This window comes from Schistocerca piceifrons, chromosome 6 (assembly GCF_021461385.2).
Source record: "Schistocerca piceifrons isolate TAMUIC-IGC-003096 chromosome 6, iqSchPice1.1, whole genome shotgun sequence".
NCBI classification, from domain to species: domain Eukaryota; kingdom Metazoa; phylum Arthropoda; class Insecta; order Orthoptera; family Acrididae; genus Schistocerca; species Schistocerca piceifrons.
Window position 1 is genome coordinate 232,175,497 of NC_060143.1, and position 15,765 is coordinate 232,191,261.

The 15,765-nt window shown below is 41.4% G+C and overlaps 1 protein-coding gene across 5 annotated transcripts in view; it reads right to left on the reverse strand.

Annotated features, from left to right (window-relative positions):
• LOC124802736 overlaps nt 1-15,765 on the reverse strand; it is a 324,707-nt gene that overhangs the window by 226,150 nt on the left and 82,792 nt on the right. The window contains exon 1 of one of the 5 annotated variants that reach the window (XM_047263713.1): nt 823-1,055. The exons of 2 other annotated variants lie outside the window; for them this stretch is intronic. The gene's annotated coding sequence lies outside the window, so the exon portion shown is untranslated. Of the gene's footprint in view, nt 1-822; nt 1,056-15,765 lie in introns of those variants that run through there. 2 more of the 5 variants (XM_047263717.1, XM_047263714.1) reach the window with 2 other exon arrangements.

A 15,765-nucleotide genomic window follows, 5' to 3' on the forward strand; every position in this document is an offset into this window, starting at 1 on the left:
GAAATGTGTAATTTTGAGAATATCATTTTGATGTATATCATGATTTATTTTGAAACATCAACTGACATAATACAGTTAGAAATAATTTACTGTTAGCATCAACTCACTTGGTTTCAGCAAATTTTGGTTAAAAAGCTACAAGGAAACAACTTACACCCGTACAAAAATGTTTACGTCACATGCAACCATGCAAGCCAGTAAGTACTAAGCTGTTAATGCCAACACCCTGCACCAAGAAGGCACAAAACAATGAACAACATTTTTAACATCTCATGTAGAGTTTGTGTGTGGGGGGAGGGGGCGCACTTGCTCCAAACATCGAAATGTTCAAATACAATGAATCTTCACAACAAAATATGGTAAACAGGTGACAGCGAAACATTACGAACCAACACGTTGTAAACAGAATTCCGAGTCGGTATAAATCTGACGACAGATTCATCTAACGAAATTGTAAAAGGAATAAAGAATTGCAATCCTTAATTCAGGAATCTTGCAAGGCATGGAAATCAATGTAAAAATTCGTATGTAAACAGGAACATCACAAAAACAATAATGTTTTGTCACTTAGAAACAGTTTTAATGCATATCACGTTCGGGTTTTCAAAATCGAAATTTCGTTTCACAGTGAACATTTTAACACATAAATCGGATACTCTTTTGACAGCGCATTTCTGCCTTAGAAACTTACATCAGAATAAGCAGCTACATGCACGCACTTGGAGATCACTGTCTGACGCTGACGAGTTGCATAGATTTGAGCAAAACATACATTTTCTTACTTGTCACTAGTTGTTACTGGTACATAAACAATAAACCCACCTTGCAAACAGTTTAAACAAAGGATTGCTCGAAGGTCAGTTAATATTCAAGCATTCATGCGCCACTAGTTTCAAGGAACTGACAATTTGTTTATTACCACACAGACGTATTCGTATCATACTGTCCAGCGAAAGATGCATCACGTTTGACAGTCGTCACTTCGTGTTGCATACTTCACTACGTACATCCACACATCACAGTTAACGTCCGACGACCGACTGTGTTGCAACCACAACATGACGTTACTGCTATCGACAACTGTTCAGTCGAGCTATCGCAGCAGGCAGTGTCGTATACGATAGAATCGATACGTGTGACGAAGGATGATACGCACGCTCATTATTCGAATATCTACGACTGTGATATCTACTTTTATGTCCACACTCTGTAAACCACTGTGAAGCGAATGGCAGAGGACAGAGGGTGCTACCCATGTACGCGCTTTTAGAGCTTTTTTCCGTTTCATTCATGTATGGGCCCTGGAAGAATAACTGCTTAAATGCCTCTGTGCGCGCTGTGAATAATCTAAACTTGCCTTGGCGATCCTTGCGGAACGATACGTTAGTTCATCACCTAGGATTGATTCTTGAAACTTTCAAAGTAGATTTCTATGGGATAACTCGCTTCTATCTTCAAGCATTTGCCAGTTCGGCTTTTTCAGCATCTCGGAGTGCTCTCCCTTAGGTAAAACAAACAAATCTTAGATCATCCGTGCTTCCCTTCTTTCTCCTGTTCATCCTATTTGGTACGGGTCCCACACACTTGAGCAATATTCTAGGACGGGTCACACAAGGAGAAGTTCTTTCATTTTACGGTACTTTTAACTACAATCTGCGCACACTCAACCCAACATGAGTGGTCTATTTAATAAGCAATGAAACAAAATTATTTTGGACACGATAAAGATTTTATGCCTTTTACGGTGTCGTCGAATTACAAAACACACAGCAGGACACTTCGTTCATGCTCCATCTGAATCCTCGAACTCCATGCATGTCCCTTCACTAGCACCAACCACGCAATTCTTTCAACATTCGTTTCCAGTTTTACTACTCTTTAGTATTTATTTCACTACTCCCCCAACTTTAAACAATGGTACACATTATCATATGCCAGTGAAGTTTTAATAATCTCTCCCTACCTTTCCTATCCTATCATGTAATCTACCCAGAGATATTTCCACTTTAACAGATGTTAGACTCCATGTTAGGTCTCTCCTCTTCGTTACTCCCTTCCCTTTCCAGTACCTTGTTTCGGGGTTTCGTTCCCACCCATCTACCACTTCAATTCCTTTGCTTTTCCATTATTGTTGCCAGATGCAAAAAATTAAATCAAAAGTAAAAAGAAAAAGCCGAAGATTGCGGGGAAAAAAAATCTGTATTTTATAACTGTAAAATAAATTATTATTAGGAGAGAAATAAAGTTTGTGAAATTACTGTATTGTATTGTATGTTAACTGGGGGCCTAGAAACGACGGAGAGGCTCCGTCCCCGCCGCAGCCGCAGTGGTCCACAACCCCACGACGACTACTGCAGTCCACTTCACCCCTCCGCCGCCACACGGCTAACCACTCTTTCAGCGTTAATGAGCGGTTCGGACTCCGGTGGACACCCCCCCCCTCCCAGGGAACGTCTCACACCAGACGAGTTTAACTCCTATGTTTGCTGAGGCGGAATAATGGGAACCAGCCCACATTCGCCGAGGCAGATGGAAAACCGCCTAAAAACCATCCACAGACTGGTCGGCTCACCGGACCTCGACACAAGACCGCCGGGCGGGTTTCGTACCGGGGACCAGGCGCTCCTTTCCAATCTGGAAAGCCGTGAAATTACTGTACTAAATTTCCCCAATATCTCGTGACAACTAGTTCGATAGAAACCAGTAGACAACCGCTATTATACACGGTATTGTTTGCGACGATTTCACCCTATTACACAACTATTTTTATCTATATTCCATAATTAAAACGCTTTGAAAATTTAACTTTGTCCCACTTTGATTTTTTTGCAGAATGTTGAGCTTATTATTTTATCATTCTCTTCTTGTAGCATTTTAGTACATTTCACTGTTCATTAGTTAGATATGTTCAGCGTTTACATTGAAGTCGTAACGGGCACTAATTTTTTTAACCTCTTGGAACGCAGAAGCCCTGAAATTGTTCCACTGTTCAGTCGATTCCTTGTCTTGGTTTTCATTCTATTCACTGTAGAAAACACTCTGAGCGCTAGCCGATGAATGGGGCAAGGACAAAAATGAGATCATTAATTTAGATAATTTTGGAAACATTGGTTCTCTGTCCCATTTCTTTACATATCGAACCGCAACCCAGAATTCTGTCGGAACAGTGATGACAATGTTAATACCACTATTTCGCAACTCTCACCACTCTGTGTCTAGCTCTTGTAATTCGTCGTCTCCATTTAAAATCGGAAACTGTGATGCAAGTCCGATGACAAGATAGATTTGTTCTTTACATTTTCAGCGTCAAGAGCCTCTAAGTACTTCAACAGATGGTCACCGAAATGAAATCTCTTCTTATTCGTTGAACATCTTCGATGCTTGAAACATTTTAGTTCCTGGAGGCTTAGATTTTACCTACTGTGAGGGGAATTTTAGCAACAAAATTAATATCATCTGATAGTTTAAAATAACCTGTATTTTTATACTGTACGTTCTCCATCGTTGACTTAGAAAGATAGTTATATTTTATGAAGCAGTCTAAAATTGTTCTCAATGTACTAGCTATATAGTGGTAACCAGCATGAATTTGTTGTGCTTCACTCTGTATTTTCAAATTCAGATAATTGAATAAGGATAGTATGAAACCCAGGGATAAAAGAAACAGTTTCGTAGTAGGGCTGTTCAGTATATGCTACACAATGTCACAGGCAAGAAGTCGTTCGCTCAAGACGGCATCGGTAAAATACAGCTTTAAGGTCCCATATTGCTCCAGATTTAAAGAAAGCCAGCTTGTTTCACAGGGATTAGTATCTTGTTAGGCTTTACGTTTACGAAATCCTGAAATTCCCTCAGCTCAGCTACACGCTTAGGACTTGATTGAAAATAGCTGTGAACATTTCCAGTTTAATAAGTCACGGCTCCAAAATACTAACGCGAATTCTTTGTAGACGAATGGAAAAACTAGTAGAAGCTGACCTTGGGGAAGATCAGTTTGGATTACGTAGAAATATTGGAACGCGTGAGGCAATACTGACTCTACGACTATTTTCGAAGCTAGATTAAGGAAAGGCAAACCTACGTTTCTAGCATTTGTAGACTTAGAGAAAGCTTCTGACAATGTTGACTGGAAACTCTCTTTCAAATTCTGATGGTGGCAGGGGTAAAACACAGGGAGCAAAAGGCTATTTACAATTTGTACAGAAACCAGATGGCAGTTATAAGAGTCGAGGAACATGAAAGGGAAGCATTGGTTGGGAAAGGAGTGAGACAGGGTTGTAGCCTATCCCCGATGTTATTCAATCTGTGTATTGAGCAAGCAGTAAAGGAAACAAAAGAAAAATTCGGAGTAGGAATTAGAATCCATGGAGAAGAAATAAAAACTTTGAGGTTCGCCAATGACATTGTAATTCTGTCAGAGATAGCAAAGGACTTGGAAGAGCAGTTGAACGGAATGGATAGTGTCTTGGAAGGAGGATATAAGATGAACATCCACAAAAGCAAAAGGAGGATAATAGAATGTAGTCGAATTAAGTCGGGTGTTGCTGAGGAAATTAGATTAGGAAATGAGACACTTAAAGTAGTAAAGGAGTTATGCTATTTGGGGAGCAAAACAACTGATGATGGTCGAAGTAAGGAGAATATAAAATATAGACTGGCAATGGCAAGGAAAGCGTTTCTGAAGAAGAGAAATTTGTTAACATCGAGTATAGATTTAAGTGTCAGGAAGTCGTTTCTGAAAGTATTTGTATGAAGTGTAGCCATATATGGAAGTGAAACATGAACGATAAATAGTTAGGACAAGAAGAGAATAGAAGCTTTCGAAATGTGGTGATACAGAAGAATGCTGAAGATTAGATGGGTAGATCACATAACTAATGAGGAAGTGTTGAATAGGATTGGGGAGAAGATAAGTTTGTGCCACAACTTGACTAGAAGAAGGGATCGGTTGGTAGGACATGTTCTGAGGCATCAAGGGATCACCAGTTTAGTATTGGAGGGCAGTGTGGAGGGTAAAAATCGTAGAGGGAGACCAAGAGACGAATACACTAAGCAGATTCAGAAGGATGTAGGTTGCAGTAGGTACCGGGAGATGAAGAAGCTTGCACAGGATAGAGTAGCGTGGAGAGCTGCGTCAAACCAGTCTCAGGACTGAGGACAACAACAACAACAGGGGTAAAATTGTTACAACTACATATTTATACGTTTAGCATTTGATAATTTGTCGTTGTTCAAAAATCTGACAAGATGTGTCAGTTTCATCGTGCGGGTTAAGTTTCTTTGGATTGGTTATACTGGTCAACAATCAATTCTTTCCATTCTGAACTTTCAAAACAGGAGATTATGTACAACAGTTTTACGAGAGAGATGCTAAGGACTAAAAATCTACTGATGCCAAAACGCTGTGATTGCACACGATCAGAGATAAGTGTGATTTTTGTACCAATATATACCTGTTAAATTTGCGATAACATATTTTTTTCTTTCTGCACTCGTTGTTGTAGTAATTTGCTTATGAGGTGTGATAGGATGAGTTTAGTATATCCATTTATTCTAAAACTTGGGAGGGTAACTTTGGTACACATATTTTTTCAATCCAAGATACCTCCTTTTTGTTTTAGAAACAACGTCACGGCAGTATGTTCGTAAATTGGAATCGAGGGATTATCGAAACTACACAACAGAGACCCTGCAAGAAGTCTTATATCAAATCAGGAGAGAGAAAATCAGTTTCCGTGGGGCTTTTAAAAGATAGGTAGGACTATGCCTAGTGCCCAATAAATCCTGTATTGTAATGTAAAATCCGTTTGTAGATTTCTCGTAATTTAAGGCAAAAACAGAGCTAGGCAATTAAATGTTCTCCCTTTATTTGCTTACAGATATAAAATTTCTTTGGGCACTTCAATTCTTGAAATGAGAAAGAGGAGGAACCCATAGGTAATAAAAGTAATGGAAGGACGAGTTTCACCTCAGGAGGGAAAGAAATGTTGATGGCACATGTTGTGGCTCTTTCAGTTATGGGATTTCCCATCATTTTGATCGATCTGCGGTTTCATACTTAATTCGTGTCAGGAATAAAATACACAAATTCAAAAATGGAGTGTATGCGGGGAATGACTGGGCTTATTTCTTTTCGAAGCAACACAGAGAGAAGCTTAGTTCCACGATGGTAAGAAGCATAACAATACATCCACATGCCACAAACAGCGTCCTAAAGAAATTAAGCAGTAGTCTGTTTCAAGCTGAAAGGGCCAAATTAAGGGAACATATGTCTGATCATTCATAGAACATCTGAAACAAACAAGGAAGGACACAGTAGGAGTGCCTAAAAAGAGGGCAAAAAAAGCAAACGTTTTTCCAGCAAAGGGCCTACCCTCGACAATTTTCCCCAAGAAGTCCTCACTGCCACCGTTAGACCATCGAAAGAGAATAAGAAGAACCGACGGGAAGGAAGGGAAAACGAACTATGGACGACAGCGGCTCTGAAAGTTGCGTCTTTCTGTGAGTTATGAAGAAAGTGGTGATGATTTGCCTTCTACGGAAGAGCTCTGTGCAGTGAGTGACAGTCAAAAAGGGCGACGAAAATGAATCAGGTCAGAATGCTCCTGCTGCCAACCCCTTTCCTGAAGCCACCGCAGATTTCGCCACAGAAACTAAAGATTACATTCTTGTTGACTATGAGGGATCACACTATCCAGGGCATGGCATATCAATTTTTGGATTTTCAAAATATTTAACTAAGGTACACGAATTTCCAAAGATTGTACAACAATTTTATCTTCATTTGCCACCAAGGTTTCATATATGATTACACGTGGCAAATTCTGGAAGTGGGGCGTTCCAGATGACGAAATTTGGTATAAACTGTCACAGATAGTTGTTAAATTTGCTCCACCTAAACAAATTACTAGGAGGGAATTTTTTTTTTTTTGGTTGATATGAAGAAGTAAAAATGTTCTTAGATTGTAGGTAATGCCTACTTACCTACGCAACATTTCTATTTTTATTTCTTGTTTGGTTGCTAGTCTTCATGCAAAGTGATTTTTTAAGAGCAATGGATCTAACGTAGCCTTTGATCAAAGACTGACGTCGTTAAAGAAAAGATGAAGAGACAGGGTCAAATTTATTCTGACTTTTTTCCGAGTTTTTTCAGCCTTTTTATTCTTACTCTACGACAAAAGTTTGCTGTGTATTTTGGTGTTTCTATTATTTTTTGGCGATGTTTCATAGAGGCAACAGCAAAGTTGAAAATCGCAAAAAAATTGAAAATATGTCTTTTGTCAGACATTGGTCAATTGCTACTTCTTGATAATCTGAGGAAACGTTTATGACGTAGTGAGAATAGTGCAAAAGTGTCTGCTATGTTATTTTCATGGGATATACGCTTGTACTAAATTGACCCCACTTAATGGGGTAACAATGGCACATTTTTATTTTTTTTGTAACCATTGGAATGCTCATAGAACCCTAAACAACAGCTGAGTTTGGTTGGTTCAAATGGCTCTGAGCACTATGGGACTTAACTGCTGTGGTCATCAGTCCCCTAGAACTTAGAACTACTTAAACCTAACTAACCTAAGGACATCACACACATCCATGCCCGAGGCAGGATTCGAACCTGCGACCGTAGCAGTCCCGCGGTTCCGGACTGAGCGCCTAGAACCGCTAGACCACCGCGGCCGGCAGCTGAGTTTGGTCGAAGGGTTGAAGATTTCACAGGGAACATATAATTGTGCTGCGAAAAAAACATAGCTTGCTGCAGGTTCAAATATTTCTAAACTGTATGAAAGTAACCCCACTTTACGCTCCTGTATACTGTAGGAGAAAGCTCACCAGAGATCACAGCGTGGCCCACGCGAAGTAGCATATTATCATTTGGTTGTTATGAGGATTAGGGTATATTTTTACCGACATGACTTATAGATAACTGTACTACACACATAACAATTACTGAAAAGCCAACCACAAGTTTATTTCTTAAAACGTATATCACGCAAATGGGTTCCGTCATTGGTGATGCATTGGTCAAGACCTATGCAGGAGCTTCTCACTACATTCTCAATCATTTCGCTATGAATGGCCTCTGTTTCTTTCCGGATTGCGGCTTTCAGCTCGTAAGTATTGTGGAGGCGCAATGAAAAATCTTTGTTCTCGAGATGACAGCACAGGTAAAAAAAAAAAAAAAAAAAAAAATCGGATCTGAAAAATCAGATGATCTCTCCGTCCATGGGATATCACCGAATTGTTGAGAGTAATCGATGTGGAAATCAAGATATCAGTGTAGTCATTTAATTACGGACCGCTCGAGCTGCAGCCCCATTCTACTCAAAACTTAACGCGTTTAGATGGCAATGTCTCTGCAACTGTGGAATGAAGTGGTTGTTAATCATGACCACAAACCTCTCGGAATTGACACTCACTGTGTGGCCGTTGTTGTCTGTCTTCAAATAAATACGGGCCAACGATTGTAATGGACTGTCTAGTAGCAAACCATACCTTTGGGCCACCCTGGGTCTTTTTCCTTTTCATTAATGAGCTGCGTGTTTGTGTCCGGGTAATATCGAAGGTTTTGTTGACTGACAAAGCCATTCAGATGGAAGTTTGTCTCATCAGACATCACAATATTTGACAAAAACGCGTCATCTTGATTAATTCTGTCCAGTAATGTGCAGAAATTGCGCCTGCTAACATTATTTCCCGCTCGTAACTGTTAAGCCCTTGTATCTTATGAGGATTGAACTTTGCATCTTGTTTCACAACCCTGTTCAAAATGTGCGAATGATTTGTAATGTTTTGAAACTGCGACGGGCAGATCGCTGTGAGGTCTGCACGAACTCGTCGGATATTTTCTGGCGCTCGAAGTGGCATTTCAGGTATCTTATGCTTCATATTGGTTACAGAAAGAGTCTCACGTTTGTTTTATCCACCTGGATATTGCTCTTCTGTCTGGAACACGGAAATGGCGGTCCTTTCCACGGTGCATTGTGTGTTAGACTGTCACAACGCTCAGCACACGACCTCGAAACACACCTGCACTGACCAACATTCCGTACGGAACTGAACGACGTACATGAAAGTCCGATCAGATGCGCAGGGTGGTCAATCTCGTTCGTCACCCAGCATTTTCGACCACTGCCCCCCCCCCCCCTCCCCGCCGTTTCCAACAATAACAAAATACGCCAACACTGCAACGGCGACTGGCAAAACTGTGAAGACGTAATCCGCGAAGAACTACTGGTAGCGGAACCATTAACCAAAACTTCTAAAAATGAACTGGACCCAGGAAATCGTCCGTTAAAGGGCGTACTACAACGACTCATCAATGAAGCCTTACCAGAACAAACAATAAACAACTGAAAACACACAATTCCTCAATCAGCCCCAAGACTCATCCGCAGAAATAAAAGGCTATACTGGAAAATTAGAAGAGAATAGAATCCTAAGGTGAAAACCATTTGCAAAAGGATAAATGCCAGGATAAAACGGATTAAATCAGAATTCTAGGCGCAGCATCTTCGATTAGAAATTAAAACGTCCTACGTCTCGGGTTCGAAAGCCCCCATCGCTTAAATTTTAAATAAGAATCATGAGCGGTGATGGACAAAGATTTCCGGCTGAAATCACCCTCATTCAGCCAACGGCCTTGTTAAAGAGGGCGGAGGAGTGGACAGAGGTTCAGGGCACTCCCTTGCTCTTGGGACGGGAAACTGCCCCTAAAGGCAAAAGAATCGGGGGAATGATCAGCGTCATGAGGACGCAGAAGGCAATGGAAACCACTGCATTAAAGCCACATAATGCTTATCCACAGCATACGCTGCCTGTAATTTAAAAGTGTCATAATGATGTCTCCATTGGCAAAAGATTCCCGACTAATCCCCCATTCGGGTACCCGGGAGAAGACTTACAAGTGTGAGGTGACCAGGAGAAAAAGATTAAATAACCGACGAATAGATAACTTTCTACGAATCGGGGCGTGGAATGTCAGAAAGCTGAACGTGGTAGGGAAGCTAGAAAATCTGAAATGGGAAATGCTAAGGCTCAGTCTATGCATAATGGGGGGTCAGTGAAGTGAAATGGAAAGAAGACAAGGATTCCTGGTCAGATGAGTGCAGAGTAAAGTCAACAGCAGCAGGAAATGGTATAATGGTAGTAGCGTTCGTTATGAATAGGAAGGTGGATAGAGAGTGAGTTTCTCTGACCAGTAAAGTGTTGGGGTTGTTCTCATCAGAATCGACAGCAAACCAACACCGACAACGATAGTTCAGGTGTATATGCCGACATCGCAAGTCGAAGTTCAAAATACATAGAAAGTATATGAGGACATTGAACGGGTAATTCAGTATGTAAAGCGAAATGAATATGTAATAGTCATGGGAGGCTGCAATACGGTTCTAGAAGAAGTCGTAGAAGAAAGGGTTACGGGAGAATATGAGTTTGGTAGTAAGAACGAGAGAGGAGAAAGACTAATTGACTTCTGCAACAAGTTTTAGCTAGTAATAGCGAATACTCTGTTCAAGAGTCACAAGAGGAGGAGGTATAATTCGAAGACGCCATGAGATACGGGAAGATTTCAGTCAGATTACATCAAGGTCAGGCAGAGATTCCGAAATCAGATACTGGACTGCAAGGAGTACCCAGAAGTAGATATAGATTCAGATCGTAATTTTGTATGGATGAAGACTAGACTGAAGTTTAAGAGAATGATTCAGTGCGCAAAGAAATGGGATAAGGATTTCCTGAGGAATGAAGAGATGCGCTTGAAGTTATCTGAGGCTATTAATACTGCGATAAGGAATAGCTCAGTACACAGTTCAGTTGCAGAGCGACTGTTGTTGTTGTTGTGGTCTTCAGTCTTGAGACTGGTTTGATACAGCTCTCCATGCTACTCTATCCTGTGCAGGCTGCTTCGTCTCCCAGTATGTACTGCAGCCTACATGCTTCTGAATCTGCTTAGTGTATTCATCTCATTGGTCTCCCTCTACGATTTTTACCCTCCACACTGCCCTCCAATACTAAATTGGTGATCCCTTGATGCCTCAGAACATGTCCTATCAACCGATCCCTTCTTCTAGTCAAGTTGTGCCACAAACTCCTCTTCTCCCCAATTCTATTCAATACCTCCTCATTAGTTATGTGATCTACCCATCTAATCTTCAGCATTCTTCTGTAGCACCACATTTCGAAAGCTTCTATTCTCTTCTTGTCCAAACTACATGGACATGTTTCACTTCCATACATGGCTACGCTCCATACAAATACTTTCAGAAACGACTTCCTGACACTTAAATCTATATCCGATGTTAACAAATTTCTCTTCTTTAGAAACGCTTTCATTGTCATTGCCAGTCTACATTTTATATCCTCTCTACTTCGACCATCATTTATTTTGTTCCCCAAATAGCAAAACTCCTTTACTACTTTAAGTGTCTCATTTCCTAATCTAATTCCCTCAGCATCACCCAACTTAATTCGACTACATTCCATTATCCTCGTTTTGCTTTTGTTGCAACTAAAGATGGCAATCACAGTAGTTGGAAAGAAAAACCTAGGTAAAGGGAGGAGGGGGAGGAGGGGAGGGGGAGATTAGTGTTTAACATCCCGTCGACAACGATGTCATTAGAGACGGAGCACAATCCCGGATAAGGAAAGAATGGGGAAAGAAAGCGGCCGTACCCTTCCTAAGGATCCATTCCGCCATTTGCCTTAAGCGATTTAGGGAAACCACTGCAAACCTAAAATAGGATGGCCGGACGCGGGTTTGAACCGTTGTCTTCCCGAATGACAATGATGTATGCTAACCACTACGCTACCACGCTCGGTAAAACGTAGGTACAAAGAAGGTAACAGAATAAATACTTCAGTTGATCGATGAAAGAAGAAAGTACAAAGATGTTCAGGGAAATTCAGAAATACAAGTCACTTAGGAATGACGTAAATAGGAAGTGCGGGGTAGTAAGGTGAAATAGCTGCATGAAAAACGTGCAGAAATCGAAAACGAAATGATTGTCGGAAGGACTGACTCAGCATACAGAAAAGTCAAAACAGTCTTCGGTGGAATTAAAAGTAAGGGTGTTAACATTAAGAGTGAAGTGGAGAAAGCGGATAAGTGCAAAGAGTACACTGAAGACCTCATGAGGGGCAAGTCATGGCTGCTGACGTGAAGCAGGAGGAAACAGGAGGGAATTCAGTATTAGAATCACAATCTAAAACAGCTTTGCACGGCCTAAGATCAAAAAGGTAGAATTTCTAAAATCATTGGGGGAAGTGGCAACAAAACAACTATTCATTTTGGTGCGTAGAATGTATATTTCTGGTGATATACCATTTAATTTTCGAAAAAACATCATCCACACAAAAATGGTTTAAATAGCTTTGAGCACTATGGGACTTAACTTCTGAGGTCATCATTCCTCTAGAACGTAGAACTACTTAAACCTAACTAACTTAAGGACATCACACACATACATGCTCGAGGCAGGATTCGAACCAGCGACCGTAGCGGTCACGCGGTTCCATACTGTAGCGCCTAGAACCGCTTGGCCACTCTGGCCGGCCACACAAAAACGGCTCTGAGCACTATGGGACTTAACATCTGAGGTCATCAGTCCCCTAGAACTTAGAACTACTTAAAACTAACTAACCTAAGGACATCACACACATCCATGCCCGAGGCAGGATTCGAACCTGCGACCGTAGCGGTCGCGCGGTTCCAGACTGTAGCGCCTAGAACCGCTCGGCCACCTCGGCCGGCATCATCCACACAATTCCGAAAACTGTAAGAGCCTTCATGGGCGAGAATTATTGCACAATCAGCTTAAATAGGTCATGCATCCAAGTCGCTCACAAGAATAATATACAAAAGAATGGAAAAGAAAATTGAGGATCTGTTAGATGATGATCAGTTTGGCTTTAGGAGAGGTAAAGGCACCAGAGAGGCAATTCTGACGTTGCGGTTGATAACGGAAGCTACACTAAAGAACGATCAAGACACATAGGATTTGTCGACGTGGAAAAAGCGTTCGACAATGTCAAACGGTGCAAGACGTTCGAAATTCTGAGAAAAATAGGAGTAAGCTATAGGAAAAGACGGGTAATATACAATACGTCCAAAAGCTAAGAGGAGACAATAAGAGCGAAAGACGGAGAGCGAAGTGCTCAAATTAAAAAGGGTGCAAGAATGTCATTTAGTCTTTCCCCGCTACTGTTCAAGATATACATCGAAGAAGCAATTACGGAAATAAAAGAATGGTTCAAGAGTGGAATTAAAATTCAAGGTGAAAGGATATCAGTGATAACATTCGTTGATGACATTACTACCTCAGTGAAACTGAAGAATTACAGAACTAGCTGAATGGAAAGAACAGCCTAATGAGTACAGAATATGGACTGAGAGTTAATCGGAGAAAGACGAAAGTAATGAGAAGTAACTGACATGAGAACCTCGAGAAACCTTACATCAGAATTGATGGTCACGAAGCAAATGAAGTTAAGGAATTCTGCTAACTAAGAGGCAAAATAATCCATTAAGAATGGAGCAAGGAGGACATTAAAAGCAAAACAGCACGGGCAGAAAGGGTATTTCTGGCCAACTGGCCAAGAGAAGTTCTAGTATCAAATGTAGACCCTAATTTGAGACAGAAATTTCTGAGATATACGTTTGGAGCACAGCACTGTGTGATAGTGAAATATGGTTGTGGAAAAACGGGGAAAGAGAATCGAAGCATTGGAGATAGTGGAGCTACAGAAGAACGTTGAAAATTATGTGGACTGATAAGGCAGGGAATCAGGAGGTTTTCCGGAGAATCAGCGCGGAAAGGAAAATATGGAAACACTGACAACCAGAAGGGACAAGATGGTAGGACACAGTGACAAATAAGTGCAAAGAACTCGACTACAAAGAGTGCTCAAAATACTGGAAATGAGACAAAACGCCCACAGGGCAGAATAAACCAACGGAACACTGCCCCATAATAGATAAGAAGCCCACAATAGACCATCAAGACATAGCTGAGGCCTTCAAGGTAGTGTTAGAAACAACACTCTCCTTCCCAAAAAATCCAAAATCCAACACCAGATCCAGGTACACACTAGAAGAATACCTCACAATAATACTTACAGCGCCGAGAGTAGCCTAGAACCGGCCGGAGACCTCATCAGAAACATCACAGAAGACAAATAGACGCAATAACGATCGGAAATGGTACGTATAAAAATATTCCACCTACGAAGAGCCTTCTTTGACATCACAATCCCGACGCAACTCACTATGTTCAATTTTTCCATAACAAACAAAGTAATGCCTAAGACGGAAAATATGCAAATTTGTAATGATTCAAAAACCAAATAAACCTAAAACTGATGCTCAGTCACACCGTCCAATATCACTGCTGAAGACCATCCCCAAGACATACGTGAAAATCATGGCAGACGACCTCAAAAAATACGCAGAAGAAAAGTAGATAATTCCCACAAAACACCGAGCGAGGTGGCGCAGTGGTTAGCACACTGGACTCGCATTCGGGAGGACGACGGTTCAATCCCGTCTCCGGCCATCCTGATTTAGGTTTTCCGTGATTTCCCTAAATCGTTTCAGGCAAATGCCGGGATGGTTCCTTTGAAAGGGCACGGCCGATTTCCTTCCCAATCCTTCCCTAACCCGAGCTTGCGCTCCGTCTCTAATGACCTCGTTGTCGACGGGACGTTAAACACTAACCACCACCACCACCACCACCCACAAAACAGACTTTAGAAAAAAAAATTGACAAAATGATTCTCTAGCAAAATCACCACAGATATCGCGGGAACCATGAGCAGAGGCCACTGCACACAAACCATAGTAGTGGACACTGAAAGAGCCTCCGACAAGGTATACAACAAAGTGATGTGATCTCTCAGGTTTTTCCCGCCGCGATTGATAATAGTGAGCTTCCGGGTGTGCGGTCTAGTTGTTATTGTCATTTTATCTACAATATTTCGACGACCGACCAAGTAGTCTTCTTTAGGTGCGGCGAGTTTTGCTGTTATGTGTGCTCGCTGTCTTGTTTCCAGACTGTGAACTACTGTTGGTCTCGCGGCGCTATTTACAGCCGAATTCGATTCCCGTACGCCTACTATGCCCTTTGATGCTCTTTTGTTTTACTGATATTCCCTCAAATGTAAATTCTCTCAGCGTTTTCCAACACTGGTGGATGTGATGGTCGGTGATATTTTAATAAATTGAGTGTCGCATTCCAAGCGTTATTTAAACTGAAATCACTGTCTCTGTTTATTAGGTTTTCTGACATCTTTATTTCGATGGATTCCTTAATTATACTATTCCAGCAACTTGGCGCTCCCACCACGATCCTGGTCTTATCGTATTTCATTTCATGATCATATCCGAGGCAGGGCTCGCCGACAGCTGATCTGCTTGGTTGTTTTAGTCGGGCCTGGCGCTGATATTCCTTACATCTGTCCTCGTCTACCCCATGTAAGACATGTCACATCCGCATGGAATGCGGCTTTCAGAGATCTCGATCATCTTTAATATTACAAAGAACATCTTTTATATCGGTCGAAGGGCGTGAAATACACTGAATGCCACGTTTCCGTATGGGTCTACCGATCTTTTCTAATATTGGGTCAGCATAAGACAGATGAGTGATTTTTCGCTTCTCTTCCTCGGTGGTTGTGATTATATCGCATGTTCAATTCGGCGATTAGAGTATCCATTCCTTCGGAACACCATTATTAAGGAGTCCATCGAAGTAAAGATGTCAGAAAGCC